The following is a 20,905-nucleotide window of genomic DNA, read 5'->3' on the forward strand; positions in this document are numbered from 1 at the left end:
TTTACGAGATGCACTCAATGCTACAATAGTTGTCCCAATTCATACCAGTAAAGTTCTAATTTGGTGCGATTTACCCGGTGGAATAGGTATGGGATGTGTCAAACCCGTGATCAATGTCAATGAACAGTAGCGAATAACATATGTAGTTGCAGTTTAATATTCGATAGTTTCAAACACAATGACGTGATTGCCTGGCTCTACAATATGTTTTTATTTTATGTACGCTCTCAATGTTTGAGTTGAAAACTGATTGTTTAATGACAGAAGTGCAGTGGGAAATATTTAGGTAATATTATTGTGTACGATACAGATGTAGATAAGGAGTTAGGGCAGTTGGAAATAGTATTGATCAAACTGCGGCCAAAAACATGTAACCTGTTTAGAACCAGTGTAATGTATTTGGGTCATATGGTGTCAAACGATTGAGTAGCGACAGATCCAATACCACAGAATGTGAGGGAAGAGGGTCCTACTACCACTGGTACTTCGAGGGATTTGCCAAATAGCGGTACCTTTGCATAGATTATCGGAGATAAAAAGAGTTTTTGACTAGGATACAGAGTGTGAGATTGTTTTCCAAGAAGTGTTAAAAGAGCGTCTGATGTCCGCCCTGGTACTAGCGTATCTACAACAACAGGGGAATATATGCTGAGTACAGATGCAAGTGATACAGGTATCGGTGCTGTCTTATCACAGGTTCAGGATGAAAATGAAAATGTGATAGCGTATGGCAGTAGGTCGCTTAGTAACGCGGAAAAAAACTATTGCGTCACAGGGAAAAAATTACTGAGATTGGTGAATTTCATGAGATACTACAGGCAGTACTTGTACGGTAGGAAATTAGTCATCTTGACTGATCATACAGCTCTAAGTTGGTTGTTAATTTTTAAGTGTCCAGAATGGCAAAACGAATATAAGGTATCCACGGGAATGCTGACTATGTGGGCATTATGGTTATAAAGTTCACTTATTCTTACTAAATTGATAGAGACGTTTGAGCTCCCAAATCAAGTCTCCATACACTGTGTTACATACATTGGTAACACAGTTTATTTCATGCGTTAGTGTTCTTAGAGAATACACTCTAATCAATGACGAAATATAGAATCTAGGTTATTTGCAGAAATGCGTTAACTATGTGGTGTTAGCATATATATTAGTTATGAAAAGACATGAACAACAGCCGGCAATCGATTAGATGGTTATATTTAGCATTATAACAAAAGGTTGATGGATACAATTGCCAAATACATTAGGGTTGATCAGTCTGATTGGGATTTCTATATTCCCATGCTGACATTGTCCTATAGGAATAAGGTACTGGAATCTACCTCATTTACATCAAACTTGGTGATGCTTGGGATTGGAGATAACACTCCCTATGGACATGTCGAGATAATGCCAGATTATATGGAAAAGCAGAGGATACAAGAAAAAGTTAAATTGCATGATATTGCAAAACTCCAGAAATGTTAGTGTGACCAGAGATTTGCTGGGAAGCAGTGGCAAGGAGGCGGCTTTATGTGATGTTCGATGCCACGAAAAGAAAGGGCGCTCCCCAAATTTGCAACAAAGATGACAAGGCCCCTTCATAATTGTCGAAAAACTGTCAGATATTCTTTAAAAAATACAGAAAGGTAAAGGTGGTATAACGCAGATAGTACATTTCGATAACATGAAGGAAGAAACAACTTAAGAATTCCGACTTAGTCATGGTATATTGAGTAGGGGTGCAAAATATATCCAATGAAAACTATAGTCTGCTGTTTACGCCCATGGTGCGTCTAATACAACGTTCACAAAGTTATAAAATTATTTAGTAATAAGTCAGTATTGATGTGTTCAACAGTCTGTGAGTTAAACAGTAGAATTAATTGTGAATTTGATTTATATTTAAATAAAGTATATACAACATACCGGAAATATCAATGCCAAACTTAATTGATGCTAAGCACTGCGCGTGTTCCAACAGACTGGCGAATCCACTGTTCAATTCGACCAGTAGGAATGGCAATTGTTCTTAAGTAACGCCTACGAGGAGTCATAAGCCTTATAGGGTATTTTCTTGCTTTTCCCAATGAAACGGTTACGTCAGGCGACATTTCCTGATTTCTTCATCTCTCCATAATAAACTTGAACAACCAACCACGTAATCGAATTTACGATTCAATCGTTTTTTGATTGAAATTGCAAATTGTAATTTGATTACAATTGCAAGCCACAGAGTTTGGAGCTCACTGCCACTAATTTACAGTCTTGGCGGCCATTATCTGCGTGATTATGACGACGACTTTTGGGACCTGAATTTGTTTGGCCCATCAACTACGCAGGCACCCAACGAAACTCACATTGGCATTATATTTTACAGATCATGTTGAGACTCCCTTAAAAATAAAGCTATTGCCTGGCACTTCTATTGGACCTTTTGACCCTCCGGCATTGTCTCATGCGCCCATTAATTTGCCATTAGTGACTGTGCCTGAGAAGGACGCACTATCACCTGCGGTCGTGGACTTAAGTTTCCCGGAAGGCTACTTAGTCAACGATTGCACCACATATGATAGGGTCATTGGGAATGATTACAATGTTTACATTAGTAGATATTATATTAATGACATAATATTTGATCGCATCTATACAGTCGGCTCTGGATGTCTATCTTACACGAGCTCAGTAGGGCATACCGTTTATTTTGTGTAGACCCATCAGACTACTATCTGCTCAAATATATATGAAAAGAGAAATACTACATGTATGGCTATGACAAAATGAGTTTGATCATTGGTATCACTTGGTACAACACCATACAATTTGGAACCATGTGCTACATATTCAAATACTGGCTTTCCCTGGCTCTGTCCGCTGCCCAGTCACAGCTTTCAATCGTAAGGTAGGCATGTTATCATCTCCTTTTGACATCCCTCTGTTTCGCGCACCATCATCTACCGTCCGACTGCATCATTTGACTTGCCAGGCGTTCTTTATACATTTGCGATCATTACTCCAAACAGTTACAACAGTCACATTGTTTACCCAATGGGCACAGGTCGACTGGTATTGACAATCTCCCCTATTCCACATCGTTCGGTCTTTAAAGTGTCGTTCAGAATATAATAATACTTTTCCATTGAAACCACCATTTTGACCACTCATTTGCCAATGATCCGGGTATGGAAGAGTGATCGGTGTTTTCAATAAGCGAGCAAAAAAAAGCTATAAAATATTGTCGCTTTCCGATCGAAAAAGATCATGCGGTCAGAAAAATCGTTAAAAACAGGCGAAATGAGTAATGTAGCCCCTTTGTAGCTTGATAACTTTCGTCAAGTGAGGAAATGATACAAAAAGTTGGTATTGTACGCGGAGAGGTAGTCTTTAAAATTAATAGTCAACATCCCTTTAGATTAAAAACGTGAAATCTCAACAGAAGATTTACGTTCTTACATGCAATATTAGGTTGTGAGTACTGCCGAGTCCAAGCAAATATACTAAATGAAGCAACAATCATGCGTTAGAGGCAAACATATGCAAAATTTGGTTTGTCATTACTTAATTCATTTTAATACCTTGGTTACTCTCTTGACATTGGCTGTTTATCCTCTTGATTTAGCACTTGAAAAATCGGTTGTCAACAAAATACATCATATGGTGTATCTTTATGTTAGATCCGATGATTCTCATGAAAACAAGAAGATGGATGATAACTGATAGTTCTTGCTTTCTACTCAATTCAATGGTCAATCTATCATTCAACAATTGTGTTTCTGAATTTGAAAAAGCATTAACACTGGTCTTCTCAGTAATGTGCTGTACCTTTACTATATTTGATTAGCATTGATGGTATGTTGTTACAAGAATTTTAATAATACTTGACATTCCAACACAGTTGTCTTAACTTTATGGTTAATTTAGATTTTTTTTAAATGGTGGGTTTTTCTCCTTTATTTTTGACATCAGTCATTACGAAGGGTAATTTTTTGACTGGCATATACGCTGACTAATATGCGCAAACGTACCTTTGCTGAAAATTTGGTTAATTTCATAAGCAAATACACATTTACTATGTTCATGGTATTTATTTAGTTCATCTAAATACTAATACATATTACGAAACACGTAACACACTATATTATCTTCCCTTATTCATGGGTACTTTGAGCTGGTGATATAGTGGTCCATTCTTTTCATTATTTTTTTCCACCTCCATAATATCTTTTTTCTAGATACACAAATTGAAAGAATTGTTAACCATGTATCCATGAGAACAAATACACATTGACATGTTGTACACATAAAAGGCCCCATTAGAATTCACAGTATTAAACAGCATGTATTATTGAGTGAGGTTATTTTCCCCCATTTGGTATTATATCACCCTCGTATCTTTGATCCACCTGACAATAATAACCTCATGAAATTAAAATTTATTTGACTCATCGTCAATTCACGTATATACTAACTAATTCATTTATCAGACTAGTCATAATCGAAACAATTTATGTGGGAGGGGACAAGTAACGATGACAAAAATAATAAATTATATAAACTTGTGGTATATAAGTTACGTAAGTTAATATTCGTTACAGCAAACTACTGTGGTCGTGAATTGCTCTGTTTTTCGTTTTTATTTTTCATTATTCACTGTTTCTAATTGTACAATACGTTGCAATATGCGTAAATCCTGCATCTGAAATGTAGAATATCTGTAGGTAATATAGGTAAGGTGTGAGTCAAAACTCATTTATCTAAATTGATATCGAAAATTAAGCAAGGCCAAACAGTTATTCTAGAAAAAAAAATGAAGAAATATGCTTTGATAGTTGTGTGTAGTTTATATTAACTGAAATTCATTAAAAAACATATCACATCACTGTCCATAACACCAGCTTACATCAAAGTATTCAACCAAAATGTCAACAAGAAATCGGTAATATCAGCTATTTACCTGGATCGTTCAATCCTCCTTTCTATGCCACGCCATGCATGGAAAGAAACATACAATCGGATTATTCAATTTAGATAGATGCATTACTCGAAGGAAATCCGAGTGTGATTACATAAATACATTTCTGAAGAATATGTACAACAGAAATTATGAAGTAGACCGTACGTATGATATATTTTTGTAGATCATCATTATTGACTTACAAAACGTTTATCTGGTGATGAAGCCAAACCTCCGTCGCCCTTTTTCCATTGTCTCTCTATTGAACAAAAGTGGACAAAACTGTTACCCATGTATCGATACAAAGACGCTAACAATATTTATTCTGTAAACATTAAGAATTACATTCGAATCTACGGTATTTAAATGAAAGCTTACAACTCGTTCACGTCTGAAAGAAAATTAGGATCACTATAAAAAATGTATCAAACCTTGTATGGAAGCATCACCTTTAGAACCCTGATGGGAATAAAACAAAATGATGTGTAATAGTTCTTCTTCGACTAAAAATAATATTGCCACATGGAAATATTTCCGGATTGTCAATCATTTAAGGTCGCAAAAGGGGAAGCCGATCGTTTAGTTAGAATGATCTGAGCAATTCAAATCAAAGCATATTTATTGCATTTAACTATTTTCAAAAATATTCGGCAATTTGATAATTCATGATTTGCAAAGATTGTTTACTTTGTGGTCATGCGACTGGAGATTTACTGGACAAAATAACAAATCGAAAAGGTTTAGGTTTAAATTATCAATGCCATTAGTATAACAAAACTTTAGACATTTTCGTTTTGACTGCAGTTACAACTATGCTGACTAACACGTTCAAGATAAATACATTTTCTACGCAGTCACAACATTAACATAATGACGTGATTGCGACGTTCAAAGCATCTCTGTCGGATCTATTGCATTGTTGAAGTTACTGTCAGTGTCACAGAGTAACGACTGATAATTATTTTTGAGACCTGAGACACATCAGTTCTGTAGGCGCTGCCACATCGTTCGCCTGTGACAGTGCAACACAACTATTTTGAATAATTCACGTTAGCTATGCGTTCGAATATTCATCGCAGCAATGAAATCCTGGTGCAACAAATTGAACGTTGTCAAAAATCATCCGAAAAGCAATATACTGTAACTAAAGATATGCGTGCTGGGATCTGTTACTGGCTAGAAATAGAAAAAGAAAGCCATGCGAACAGAATGACGCGGCTCTCTGTGCGACCAGATATTACCTGCGAAACAAAAAAACATGTGCCCTGTCAATTTAAACAAAAACTCTGATCAGCGATCAGCACATTTGCCAAAAGAGTACAGACTTGGACATGTTTAAACTGTTCACACTCTGTGACAATTTGTCTGTCGGATTGCTTTAACGTATTTCTCTCCAATTTACGTCTACAATAATATTAGTACTATTTCTCTTGTTAATTGAACTGGAAGAGTACACTAAGAAGAAGTGATATAACGATTATTAAAAAAAACATGAAAATTTGACCAGATTCCCCCTGTTGCTACCTTTATTAAGTACACCATGATTTCGGCTTTTGATTTCGAACGATAATTCAATGCAAACTGGTTCTCATGTTGAAACATCGAATTAAATCGTACTCATGTAAAATGTTACATTATAGTTATATATTATTTTAAATTTCTTTACTATATAGTATATTGCCTGAATGATAGGAAAAGTCTACTTACCCTTAAATGGAGCTCTGTACCCCTAATATTGATTACCAGCAAGAATAATAAAGCAAAAATCATCACAGGACGCATGTTTGCTGTAATGGCTGAAATTGTCAATGATAGACAAATTAGTGTGCATTTGTTCGGAGTGTTTGTAAATGTGGGCAAGTAATTCACCAACATCTGTAAATATGGACACGTAGTTCACCAACATCACGTTACTCACTTGCGTATGAGATCTGCGAACACTGACCTGTTCCAATGAATAGCAGTGAAGAACGTATACCTGTGCATGTAATTATTCGATGGTTTCAAACACAGTGGCGTGATTGACAGACTCTATGAACCGTTGCTGGTAGTATTTTACATATTGGCATGGCAACTAGTACTAGTGTAGTACTTCTATACAATAACAACTCATTTATATGATTGCCCATTGAAATGACAAAGTTAGGTGAAAATGTTTGTTTTAAGAAAAATAGTATCAATTTTTCAATCAAATGTTCAGCAAAAATATATCTGTCAAATATAGCAGATAAACATATGAAAAATAAAATATGTGGCTAATTTAAACTGTACATTTGGATATATTTAGTAGGCCGAATGCTGTTCATTCAACTATCACAATTCTATAAATATAATATTACTCTATAATTCTATATGATTTTTATCTATAAATATACCAACACAATAATTCATACAATTAAATCACTTCATATCATATTCCTCGTGTATAATCATAACAATGAAATAACGAAGATATTTATTTATTTATTTATTTATTTTTAATCATATATTTATTTATATATTTCACCAGAATGACTATATTTACAGAACTTACAAAAATACAATGGTTATAATTATGACGTGGGCCATTTAAATCGTCCTTATGGACTAGTTCAGTTCATTGCCCAGACTGCCAAGTAGAAATTGATAAAGGACTGGTAAAGGTAAGGAAAATTACTATTTACATAATAAAGTGTAATCTATAAGAATTAAACATAAAAATGATAAGGCGCACAACTTTTTGTAAGAGCAGAACTGGTTCAAGAGATGTGGGATATGTGTTTCCCCAGATTTCAATACATTACATTAAGTGTGAGAGAATAAGTGTGTTATAAAGTAGGATAAGAATTGATCTATGAACTCAGTGACAAATGCGCGATATAATACCCATTTTAGGACTGCTGGTCATCACAAGTTTATCAATATCAGAAAGAATTCCAATGGTTACTCCCAGGTAAGTGGATGAAGTACAACAAGCTTAGCCAATAGATGCACCTGACTAAATATTGTTGAGTGAGGGCGCTATTTAATAATGAGAGGAATGTTTTAAAAAATTAAACAGATCTAATATTACAAGCAGTGAATATTAGGTGATGCTTTAATTAATAAAGGTATACAGTTCACTCACCTGAAAACATACTGGGGCATGACTTATAACTTGTTCCTATAGATCTCGTAGCCTAGGCGCAGTGAAATACTTGTGCGATATATGATTTCACAGGCAGTGATTCAGCTCTTATTCTGAGATTAAATTTAATTATTAAAATTAATTAATTAATATTACGAGCAGTGAATATCAAGTGATGTTTTAGTTAATGAAGGTATACAGTTCACTCACATGAAAACATACTAGAACAGAACTTATTACTTGTACCCATAGGTGGGTCAGTCTAGCCACAGTTGAAATATTTTTAAATATGATTTCTCAGGTAGTGATTCAGCTTCAGTTCTGAAATTAAAATAAAGCATTAAAATTAATTCATTACAATTATAAAATCAGTGAATATCAAGTGATGCTTTAATTAATGAAGGTATACACAGTTCACATAGGGGGGTCAGTCTAGCCACATTTGAAATATTTTTTAAATATGATTTCTCAGGTAGTGAATCAGCTTCAGTTCTGAAATTAAAATAAAGCATTAAAATTAATTCATTAAAATTATACAATCAGTGAATATCAAGTGATGCTTTAATTAATGAAGGTATACACAGTTCACTCACCTGAAAACATACTGGGGCAAGACTTATAACTTGTAACCGTGGGGGGGGGGGGGCAGTCTAGCCACAGTTGAAATCTTTTAAAGTATGAATTCTCAATTAGTGATTCAGCTCTAATTCTGAAATTAAATTAAATTATTAAAATTAATTCATTAATATTACAATCAGTGAATATCAAGTGATGTTTTAATTAATGGAGGTACATGTATACAATTCACTCATCTGAAAACATACTGGGGCATGACTTATAACGTGTTCCTATAGATCTTGTAGCCTAGGCGCAGTGAAATACTTGTGCGATATATGATTTCTCAGGTAGTGATTCAGCTGTAATTCTGAAATTAAATTAAATTATTAAAATTAATTCATTATTATTACAAACAGTGAATATCAAGTGATGCTTTAATTAATGAAGGTATACAGTTCACTCACCTGAAAACATACTAGGCATGACTTATAACTTGTTCCTATAAATCTTGTAGCCCAGGCGCAGTGAAATAATTGTGCGATATATGATTTCGCAGGCAGTGATTCAGCTCTACTTCTGAAATTAAATTAAATTATTAAAATTAATTCATTATTATTACAAGCAGTGAATATCAAGTGATGCTTTAATTAATGAAGGTATACAGTTCACTCACCTGAAAACATACTGGGGCATTACTTATAACTTGTTACCGTGGGGGGGGGGGGGCAGTCTAGCCACAGTTGAAATCTTTTAAAGTATGATTTATCAGGTTAAAATTCAAATCTAATTCTGAAATTAAATTAAATTATTTAAATTAATTCGTTAATATTACAATCTGTGAATATCAAGTGATGCTTTAATTAATGGAGGTATACTGTTCACTCACCTGAAAACATACTGGGGCATGATTTATAACTTGTTCCTATAGATCTTGTAGCCTAGGCGCAGTGAAATACTTGTGTGATATATGATTTCTCGGGTAGTGATTCAGCTCTAATTCTGAAATTAAATTAAATTATTAAAATTAATTCATTAATATTACAATCAGTGAATATCAAGTGATGTTTTAATTAATGAAAGTATACAGTTCACGCACCTGAAAACATTCTGGGCATGACTTATAACTTGTACTCGTGGGGGGTCAGTCTAGCCACAGTTGAAATCTTTTAAAATATGATTTCTCAGGTTAAAATTCAACTTTAATTCTGAAATTAAATTAAATTAAATTATTAAAATTAATTCGTTAATATTACAATCTATGAATATCAAGTGATGCTTCAATTAATGAAGGTATACAGTTCACTCACCTGAAAACATACTGGGGCAGGACTTATTACTTGTACCCGTAGGGAGGTCAGTCTAGGCACAGTTGAAATCTTTTAAAATATCATATATCAGGTAGTGATTCAGCTTCAGTTCTGAAATTAAAATAAAATATTAAAATAAATTCATTATTATTACAAGCAGTGAATATCAAGTGATGCTGTAATTAATGAAGGTATACAGTTCACTCACCTGTAAACATACTGGGGCATGACTTACAACTTGTTCCTATAGATCTTGTAGCATAGGCGCAGTGAAATACTTGTGTGATATATGATTTCTCGGGCAGTGATTCAGCTTTAATTCTGAAATTAAATTTAATTACTAAAATTAATTCATTAATATTACTAGCAGTGAATATCAAGTGATGCTTTAATTAATGAAAGTATACAGTTCACTCACATTAAAACATAATGGGGCATAACATATAACTTGTACCCGTGGGGGGGCAGTCTAGCCACCGATGAAATCTTTTAATGTATGATTTCTGAGGTAGTGATTCAGCTCTAATTCTGATATTAAATTAAATTATTAAAATTAATTCAATAATATTACAAGCAGTGTATATCAAGCGATGCTTTAATTAATGAAGGTATACAGTTCACTCATCTAAAACATACTGGGGCGGGACTTATTACTTGTACCCGTTGGGAGGTCAGTCTAGGCACAGTTGAAATCGTTTAAAATATGATTTATCAGGTAATGATTCAGCTTCAGTTCTGAAATTAAATTAAAATATTAAAATTAATTCATTATTATTACAAGCAGTGAATATCAAGTGATGCTTTAATTAATAAAGGTATACAGTTCACTCACCTGAAAAGATACTGCGGCATGACTTACAACTTGTTCCTATAGATCTTGTAGCCTAGGCACAGTGAAATACTTGTGCGATATATGATTTCACAGGCGGTGATTCAGCTCTTATTCTGAGATTAAATTTAATTATTAAAATTAATTAATTAATATTACGAGCAGTGAATATCAAGTGAAGCTTTAATTAATGAAAGTATACAGTTCACTCACCTGAAAACATACTGAGGCATAACTTGTAACCGTGGGGGAGGGGGTAGCCACAGTTGAAATCTTTTAAAGTATGATTTCTCAGGTACTGATTCAGCTCTAATTCTGAAATTAAATTAAATTATTAAAATTAATTCAATAATATTACAAGCAGTGTATATCAAGCGATGCTTTAATTAATGAAGGTATACAGCTCACTCACCTGTAAACATAATATGGCATGACTTATAACTTGTTCCTATAGATCATGTAGCCTAGGCGCAGTGAAATACTTGTGCGATATATGATTTCGCAGGTAGTAATTCAGCTTTAGTTCTGAAATTAAAATGAAATATTAAAATTAATTCATTACATCTGTTCTATTTTTATAGAAGAACCTTCCCAAATAAAAGAAATTCTAAACTTTAAAAACATTAGACGTAGTTACTAAACCATGTACTTGCACACTCAAGCAAGAGAATAGACATGTTGATGAACTTGCATTGCACTGTCAGTGTTCTATTGTTTAAACAAATAAAAAATAATAAAAAAGATCTGCAGACCTCGCTTCTTTATATTTTTGAGTGGGCCAGCCAAGTTTCCACATACTAAAATAGACATAATATTTCTATTTAATTTATTTTATTTTATAATATTGCCACTGAATTCTTTAAAATAAATTTACCATTTACAAATTAATGTGTTGGACACTATACAATCTTAATATTTTACAATCCATATCCTTATATTTGAATCTGTTTCAAGACATTTGAAAAAAATGTTTTAGAAGCATAACAATACAACCACTAGATTTGGTGTCACAGTTTGCTCCCAATTCATACTGGAATATTGCCAGCAATAATTAATAAAGCTTGTTCAGAAAACCATTTGTTCCCGACATCGTATTCAATGGCTATTTCTCAGGATCTACAACAGTAAATAAATAAACAGAAATCATTTTGATGCCATGTTTTTAGACGACACTGCCATATCGCACAGATATCCAGCACCGCCATATCGAATTTGGGTTTGGACCATACCATTTCAAGCTGTAGGGTGTCTAAACAATGACTCAACAAACAATAAACACATCTTCCACCCACCACACAAATTTTAGCGATAATTGAACAACCAAGAAAGCAACAAATATCTGGCTGCATCCTGAAATCAGGGAGATAGCACATTGCAACCAGTCATTACAAACATGAAATCCTCCACCCCTCCCAGTACACCCTACAACACTAATAGTTACTATACTCATTTGCATCTATGTACAACAAGCCTAGCCAATAGATGCACCTGACTCATCAAACTTTTGACCAACCACTCATTCTAAATATTGTTGAGTGAGGGCGTTATTTACTAATGAGAGGAATCTTTTAAATAAATTAAACATATATATCAATATGATTATTCGCTGCTTTTACGCACATCATTTTGTCTTTATATACATTGACCTCCGATAATAATTCTTTTGTTTTTTGTACCCGTCTGAAACTAGTATGATTTATATATACAACAACAAGAATTGCAAATCATGGTGCTGTAATATATGTTTAGCACACCTTTGATTCTACGGATTGTTTTGTTCAAATTCTTTGTACGTTTAAGAGCTCATGGACAATATATAAGCGCTAGAAGAAAACGTTTGTATACACTACAATATGTGATCAAATTTCATTCGTATAGGTTTCCAATCTGGTACTTGTAGAGTGAAAGAGCCACAATCAGGAAAAACACACTTTCACAGCCCAATGTTCTAAGGATCAAGGAATCACGAAAACAACCCGTTATTTTGGATATTAATGAAAATTCAAGAATCGATAATTTTCATCATGTTTTATTGTAATAGGAATCTCATTTTTTGTGTAGCATCATTGGACAATTTAATTCCCAAATCACGAAAAATACCATTGCTGGTCATAGAAACTGTGTAAATACATGTGTATTGGTATTGTAGCCCAAAGGGCACATGCCTAGATCACGTGGTTGGGCGCATATGACATGTGGTAGTTAAATTAAATTAAGTTGAACTGATCCCATTCAACCTAGCGTGTTCAATTACCCCACAAAGGATGCACGATCAAGTAGAGGATGGTGCTCGGCCTAAGTTAACCTAACTAGGCTTACTTACTGCACATACGTTTGTAACAATCTGTGTGATATGTATGATATTGGTATCCCTTATCAGCATATTATATTGGATTGTTACTACACTTTCATACACAGCGCCCTTTATTTCAGCTAGTAACCAGGTCTAGGACATGTCTTAATGTCTAGAATACCATAACCTAAAGTTACCTCTATATCAACAATCTACAGCATATCATCGATTTACTAGGATAGCCTAAACTGAAATGTTGGATCCAACTCATAGTATGGTAGCCATATTTGGATTTTAACTACTCCCCTGTCAACTACAGACTTTCTTCTGTCATTTGCTACCTGTTTTTTTTTAATTCTGCTGACTGTGTAACTGTTTTTTGCACGGCCGAAAGAACGCACTGAAATTAAATGCGATATACAATTAGCTCCAGAAAATAGTCTACCGACAACACATGGGCGAGACATTTTCTTGAATTGGTCACTGGAATATACACTGGGAGTGTGTATCGTAACATTATGCTATTCCGCAATAGTTTACCATCGTAAGAAGACATTATCGAAGCCTAATTTTCTATATTATTTTCCTTAATATAAAGAGACAAGGTTGGCCAATTCATATTTGGGGAGGGAATTGTCAACTTATAAAAGGGCGAAGGTGAAGTTACTACCGCATGTGTTATTCAGGATTGGCTAAATATTAAATCAATCAACATTTTTTTTATAAATTAAAATTCGTACCTTGGCCTTGCCTTGTACGTTTTGGTATACCTCTTTTTGTTTTGTTTGTTGGGTGTATTTGGGTATATTTGTTCACACTGTATATTTTACTGACGGTATATCTCTTTTTCGAGGATGTGGTTTTGCATGTGTACAATTGTACAAATTTAATGTTCGGTTGGTCCATGTATTTTGCTGCAACAGAGCAGGAGATGGGTTGTCGTAATTTCGCCTGCGACATGTTGATCCCACAGCCTAAATATTTTGCCCTGCACCTGTCTGTATCTTGATATCTGGTAACGTTGTAATTTGTCTTCTTTAATTAATTTCAACTCGACTTTTGTGTATATAGCATTTCTGTGTAGTAGCGGTATGATGACGTATAATTGAAGGTTGCTTATTCCTGCTCTGGAATTCAAACAGCGGTGCCAGCCCTCAACATTGTTATTCGTGCGGATGGTTCTTTGGTATACCGTCCATGATGATGGTGGCCAGGTTGCGCTCTCTATCCATGTAGATATTATATACTGCACGAGTCCATCTGTCTCTTCCACTGATCTCGCAGCCAATGAGTTGAACGTATCGACGATTTCCTCTACGGGTAGGAATGGTAGTGCCATTAGTTGGCGGGTATAATGGTGTATGATGGTTCGTCTAGTATTTCTTCATTGCCGATAACTTATTGTACAATATCCGCAGCAGACCATTGCATGTTGCATTTGGCAGTCTTCTTGACTTTAACTGTGCTTTTCAATGTTGTCGAAATACCCGGTTGGCATGGATGACTATGGCTTTCCAACCCACAGTCAAAACTGGTTCCAGTCTGCACAACGGATGCAAGACACTTATATATATATATATATATATATATATATCTGACTGTCCTAGCACTGCAACGCCACGCTTTCTTCCTTGAGTGTTTGACGGTCTTCGCTTGATAGGAATAACCTTGGTTATCCACCAACATGGGGTTACCTCGAATGAACGCTCCTTCGATAATCTCGTTTGTAACGACGTTTTCTTCTCCAAAAAGAGGAATGGGATTTGGCAGATCTTCATGCGAGTCCGATAAAAATGGCATTGGGTGCATTGGGTGGACATCCATATCAGCTTCAATCGGTTGCTTAAATACAGCGGTTCCATCAGTCGCTAGGCGACGGACAATCACTACACTGTCATGTAATAGATTCTATGTTGCCACGAATAAGTTGACGATAAACATATATTGAAACACAAGAATTACATTTGCGATGTTGCCATCTGTTGCAGTTGTTACACTCAAGAGCTGACATTATTTTAGCGCTACGAAAGAACGTCAAGAAACTGGGTCTAAAAAATAAACAACTCAAGTTATCTATTGCCGAGGATTCGCTATTACGAACTGGTGGGCGTATACACAATTCCGGACTTGATTTCGATGTTATACGTCAAAGACTGTTACACAGAAATCATCCATTCACCCGGAAGATCGTTTACGCAACACACCAGCGAATAAATCACGGTGGGTCACAAGTAACGATAACAGCAAACCGCCAGAGATTCTAGATTACTGCTACTCGTCTCATTGTTAACACTGTACTATGCAAATGTGTTACATGAAAGAAGGTCGATGGACCCCATATAATAAATCCTTTACAACACCGCTTCCAGAATATCGTGTTCGTGAAGTACCTCCCTTTGGAGTCAGTGGTGTAGATTATCCTGGTGCGTTACACGTAAGTTTCCCTCACACTAACTGTACATCCAAACCGTATGTCTGCCTCTTCACCTGTGCAGCAACTCGAGCCGTACACTTCGAATTGGTACTAGATGTGACTATAAAATCTTTCATGTCCGCCGGTTCGCGGAACATGGATCGACTCCATCTACGCTGATTTCCAATGACGCCACGACATTCCTATCAGCGGCAAACGAACTGAAATAAATTATGTCTGATCCAGAAGTACAAACCCTACTTCTCAAACATCGTACTACGTGGAAGTTTATTCAAAAACGCGCACCTTTGTTTGGCGGATTTTACGAGCGAATGATTGGGCATCACAAAGACAAATTTTGCGTAACATTTTCCGAGTTAGAAACCATTCTTACTGAAGTAGAAGCGCCCATTAACGATCGACCATTAACACATATATCCTCTCACGTTGACGATGACACCGTTAACGCCGTCTCATTTGGTTAACGGTAGGACGATTTCCAGCCTACCCTACATCACACCAAGCGATTCAATTGAGTACACGACGAACACTCATCTCAAACTCAACAGCCCCTATTAACACCTCGCCGAACGACGACGTGCAGTTTGGAACAGATGGTCATCTGAATATTTTACAGCACTAAGAGAACGACATTTTCAAACTTCCAATGGTGTGAAAACGAACTCTATTAAAGTTGGTGGCATCGTCAACGTCAGCAAGCGCGTAAACTGGCACATGGCTAAAATTACACGTCTACTGCCCGGAGCGGATGAGATCATAAGAGCCGGTGAGATAAAGCAAAACACGGCAAAACCAGCCGCCCTGTCATCAAACTTTTCTCACTGGAAACGAGCGAAGTGAAACCAGCATTGACACATAACATCATCGTCCAAGGGAATGTCGAACGGAACCTTCCCAACACCCTCGCCTATTAATCCGACAGACTTAAAGTGCATGTGAAATGGCTGTTATTTTCACGCCTAAAATTATCCATTGATACATAAATATTGTTTTTTTAAGTGAAAAAAATGCGTTTTAAACTCAGTCTACGGAAACTTTTTTTTTTGTATATTTTAAAACGAGGCTACTCATTAGCTTCTCATTTGCATACAGAAATTCCCCTTGTGACGTCAGAAGGGGAAGTTGCTGGGCAGATTGCATTACCGATACGTGTAAATAAGGCGAATTTCTTGTGCTGTTTTCTCATTTTTAACTAATGTACTTGTTCGTCGAGAAAGAATGGACCATAATGAGCACATAGTATCAAGTCTGTTGCATGGGATTGAGTCAGAAGCGAAATATGTCCGGTCTGGTGTAGCTCGTCACTGTGGTCTTCACCGTCACCGGCGCACGTTTGTACCCTGTCGCTGGAATCCGGCACTGAACAAAATCGAATTTGACGACTGAATCGTCTTGTTATTTAGCAGGTTACTCGGCACGTCACTACACTGTTTTATTTCATCGATCGTCTGAGTAAAAAAACACATTCAAATAAAAATAAAAAGAGGACATATTTTGACATTCTAAACATTAAATTATAGTGATCAATAAAATAGAGAAGTAATTAAAAAACAACGACTAATTACAGTTACTAAATAGATGACAGCCGCGTGGAAATAAATTTGTTGCAAGGGGTGAACGCGTCGTGTCATGACGGGGACAAGGGCGTGAATGGCCGCGTTTAATTGGATAACAAACATAATTGAGAGCGACTGCATACAGACAAATTCAGAGTGATTTTCATAATTATAACATCATATTAGAAAATACTTGTGCCATGCGACATTCAACACCAATCACGGACTCGCAATTCAGACACTTCTAGCCTGCGAAAATGGAAACAGTCTGAGGGCTGCGTAATTTCCTGTTTTTCCGATGCTTCGTGTTCGTGTCATTATCAAAATGACTGCTACATTTTACATAACACGGGTGGTTTCTATAAAGCAATAGTCAGGATCGCCAAAAAAAAAATCAAATCATTTGAAACACTTACTCGACGTCTCTCTCCATTCTGAAATCCGCCTCGGTGATGATGGCCTGGTCCGGAATCTATTTTTTGAAAATGTTTTGTATTGCGCCAGATTTAAAGTTGTCGTCGTTTCTTGTTAAAACCTTGTCGTTTTGTCATGGACAAGGACAGTTTTTCAAAAAAAAGAATCTGAGGTGAAGTGGAAACTACATATGACGCTGTAAGGAGGAAGTCCACCCAACTTTTCTCGTTATTTTCACGGCTTTCCTCCACCGATTTCGCACTTACACTATGACTATACGCATTACTGCAACCGTCCACAACATAACGTTTAACAATCATAAATGTTTGTTGTGAAAACAACTTTTAAAAATTCTCTCTCTCAAATATAAAATAGACAAACCAAAAAGAAACGCTGGTCAAAAAATGTATATCGTTTAAAAGTATGTTGAAAGACACAGTGATATAAAAGTACGGCCCGGGGGTATGGCTTCCTCTCAGGTTTTAGCATTTGGAGGCGCACTTTCGTAAATCCGGAAACAGTCGACCGTTTCAGGATAGGTGGGCGTGGCTACAGCACGGAAAATATCTAAAATATACTTGGATACGAATAATCATTTTCAGCAAAAATATCAATAACTGTCTATTTCAGTGGGGCTCAGATCTAAAATGGGAAGCGTGTGGGTGAGCATTGCACAGGCACTTTAATAGATGACACAACGTAACTCAACTCAATGCTGACAGTTCTCCACTCATCACGAGACGTCCTCAAAGCAAGGCCGCAATTCAAGCAAAAAACGGATAAAGATTCTATCATATGATCGATGAACTGAGCCACAAAGTTATTTTCATAAATCTGACCTGTACATTTTACAGAAATTATTATTATGAATATGTTGTATAAACACTTTTTATCATGAAAGCAATTTTACAAAGTTGAAATATTCAGAGCTGGTACAATATTGTAAACAAATTTGCGTAATTAGAAAAGCAGGGCACCAAGTAAACGATGTTGATATATTCAAAGTACAGAGTTGCATACAATTTGCGTAATAAGTTATAAGGATATAAGTTTTCTAGGTCGACGCGCGGAGCACGAAAGAAAAAGGTTGCTAAGGTAACGCGCCAGTTCAGTGCGTGATTTGGGGTCAAACTTCGGTCAACACACACTTGATGTCAGCATCGCCGCGCAGCAAGTTTCGCAAAGAAGTACTTGAAGTTCCATTGCACTCCAAAATGATGTCACTGATCACTCAGTTGTCACATCGTGTGTTGTGTTATGTCATGTCCATGATGCACCCCGTTTCGACTTTGGCTTGTTTTTCCTTCTTAGTGCATGTTCTTGTTCACGTAAAATGCGACCTCTCACCAACGTATTAAAACACTTTGAATTTACACTTTGAATGATTATATTTGGTCAACGCGAAACATTATTTTTTCTAAACATTTTCTGAGACCATTTTTATCAGCACAGGGTTATTTTTTCAGACAAGATGGGCTTCGTAATATCTGCCATAACATCGCCTGGGCGATCTTTTGGTCCACATTTTTCTAAAAAAAATCGAATCCTCCATAAGATCGCCCGGGCGGGGTATCGGCCAAATCCGGTAGTGCTGACTTAGAGCTAACTGATTATAACAGATCCGATAACGGTACACTCTCCATAGGCTGAGAGTAATGCAAACATATCTGTACTTGAAGGCATGTATATCCCGTAAATAAATATATGCTGTCATGAAGGCCCGCCCTATGTTTAGAGAACCGATTGTACTGTTGACGCTGTTCAACATAGCAAAGGGACTTGAATAAATGAATTGCGCGGTACGCCATCTTGCTCAAGTTAGCACCCACTTTCGACGAAACTGCTAAGTTTTGTGACGTTTTAGGAAACAACCAACCAATTTTTCATGATCTAACATTCCACGCATATCATATATTTGTGTATTTACAAAGTATGTTCGAAATGGTCGACATTTTATCATTGATTAGCTGTTTATCTGTGACCAAATTCGAAAACAACGTTTTATTGAGTTTTTACGGAAACTAATTTTTGACTATCATAACTATTGAAGATGTCATCTTTCAACACTTTTCTCTACGCTAACGATGTACAAATTACACAATCTATTTGCCACAAAATGGGCTAATATATGATGTCTCATGGACGTTTATGAGCCGTTGACGTTGAGTTACGGCCTTGGGAACAGGAAGACGTTCGTAAAATTTAGTTCATACAGTTCAACATGCTTTATCTCCAGAACTATGGGGCACATACAAATTTCGAGACGCATTCTCAAAGATCATTATCTTATAAAGCAACAGCGAAAAGATCAGAAACATAGAAACGTAACTTAATCTCCTGAGCAAATATCATGACGAAACATATATTATCGTATTCTGCTATATCTCAGCTTTCTGAAAACATATACATTGGCATAACTGCATGCTTAGTAACTGGTGAGCAAAGTCCTAAACTCCATTAAACTATAAATTATGTTTCCCCTCTCGCTACCTTAATTCCATATTTTTCATTCAAGAATCAATAACGTACATTATATTTCATATCGTTTATTTCCAGGAGTTCTCTTTCGTCCCCGGGTGTATATCGGGAACACTTTATTCATATTAATTATTCGTTATCGATTCGTTTTATTTTCGCTTTGAATCACAGTATTGTTGTATTCCTTTGAAATTACATGTATCCCTGTGACATACTAACACAACCTTGACTATTTAACGCCATTTAACTCTTCAAGGTTATGGATACTAACGTAAGAGTGAACACACTTCGAAAGTAAATACAGCCGGAGTTTATTTATATGATGAAATTGTTTGCACGTATCTGTTGATCAACTTATTTAGCTGGTTGCGAGCGAATGGCTGTGTTATGTCTGTCATCGTTTAGACCCATGCGAGGTCCTGGACGGAACTCGACTCAGTAATTTGGAACTAATTACGATATAACCGTCGCTATTCGGACTACTATTTCTGACAGTTGGTATTCGAAGTTACTAATGTAGTGAACAATTAATCAAAAGATATGACGTGTCCAGTACTTAGTGTGATTAGTTGAATGTGTGAAGGCCACGCCTTAGAGTCTTAATACTTCTTTGTAATTGGTTAAGGTTTTGAAAGTGAATAAAGAGAGTTTTAGTTGGTCTGGGCGAGAACACCACGACAGACGCAGTCTAAGGCAGTCTGGGGCAGTCCTGGGCGAGTCTTGCGTCAGCCTTGCGATAGTCTTGGGGACTTTTCCCCAGGGAGCTGTGTCTTATAGAGTACTTGACTGACTGACTAAATGACGAGAGTTGAAACGTATTCCGGTGTATGCGTCTTATTTGACTGTAAAAGTTTAAGTGACTTTCTCGATCCCGTAACTCAAGGGGACGCGATATAGAGGCCAGACGAGATTCCCCCCTGGCACGTGTGGAGAACCCAGAGGAGAAGATTTCCCCCCTGATATTTACATGGTGTGAATCCTTGGCTAT

The 20,905-nt window shown here is 36.1% G+C and overlaps 1 long non-coding RNA gene across 2 annotated transcripts; it reads right to left on the reverse strand.

Annotated features, from left to right (window-relative positions):
• Positions 1-4,053: 4,053 nt before the first annotated feature.
• LOC102801809 (uncharacterized) lies at positions 4,054-6,966 on the reverse strand. 2 transcript variants are annotated; one of them, XR_013422731.1, is made up of 6 exons: positions 6,888-6,966; positions 6,650-6,738; positions 5,374-5,401; positions 5,146-5,201; positions 4,943-4,964; positions 4,054-4,216 (listed from the first exon to the last, which is right to left on the reverse strand). It is a non-coding gene; the product is annotated as an uncharacterized LOC102801809 (long non-coding RNA). The 2 variants fall into 2 exon arrangements; XR_438568.3 differs by having other exon boundaries at positions 6,861-6,965.
• Positions 6,967-20,905: the final 13,939 nt, after the last annotated feature.

This window comes from Saccoglossus kowalevskii, chromosome 12 (genome assembly GCF_978046115.1).
Source record: "Saccoglossus kowalevskii chromosome 12, keSacKowa6.1, whole genome shotgun sequence".
NCBI lineage: Eukaryota > Metazoa > Hemichordata > Enteropneusta > Harrimaniidae > Saccoglossus > Saccoglossus kowalevskii.